This window comes from Triticum dicoccoides, chromosome 6B (assembly GCF_002162155.2).
Source record: "Triticum dicoccoides isolate Atlit2015 ecotype Zavitan chromosome 6B, WEW_v2.0, whole genome shotgun sequence".
Classification (NCBI taxonomy): Eukaryota; Viridiplantae; Streptophyta; class Magnoliopsida; order Poales; family Poaceae; genus Triticum; species Triticum dicoccoides.
In genome coordinates this window covers 677,708,329-677,709,176 of record NC_041391.1, presented here as the reverse complement: position 1 = coordinate 677,709,176, position 848 = coordinate 677,708,329, and positions in this window count along the sequence as shown.

Genomic DNA, 848 nt, shown 5'->3' with positions numbered 1-848 from the left:
CACAGCACCTCTGTGATCTGCACACGTTCAGCTCGGTGACGCCCCTCGAACTCTAGATCCAGCTGAGACCAAGGGAGAGTTCCGTCAGCACGATGGCGTGGTGACGGTGATGATGAAGTTACCGGCACAGGGCTTCGCCTAAGCACTACGATGATATGACCGAGGTGGAAAACTGTGGAGGGGGGCACCACACACGGCTAAAAGATCAACTTGTGTGTCTGTGGGTTCCCCCCTCTCTCGTATATAAAGGAGGAGAGGGGAGGCCGTACGGCTCTCCTTGGCGCGCCCCCAAGAGGGGAATCCTACTAGGACTCCAAGTCCTAGTAGGTTTCCACCTAAAGGGAGAGAGGGGGGAAGGAAGGAGAGGGAGAGGGGGAAGAAAGGGGGGTGCCACCCTCCTTCCTTGTCCTATTCGGACTCAAGGGGGAGGGGGCGCACGGCCTGCCCTGGCCGCCCCTCTCTCTCTCCACTAAGGCCCATCGAGGCCCATTAGTTCCCTCGGGGGTTCCGATAACACTCCAGCACTCTGATTTTATCCGAAACGTCTTTGGAACACTTCCGGTGTCTGAATATAGTCATCCAATATATCAATCTTTATGTATCGACCATTTCGAGACTCCTCGTCATGTTCGTGATCATATCCGGGACTCTGAAAACCCTTTGGTACATCATATCACATAAACTCATAATACCAATCGTCATCGAACGTTAAGCGTGCGGACCCTACAGGTTCGAGAACTATGTAGACATGACCGAGACACGTCTCCGGTCAATAACCAATAGCGGAACCTGGATGCTCATATTCGTTCCTACATATTCTACGAAGATCTTTATTGGTCAAACCGCAT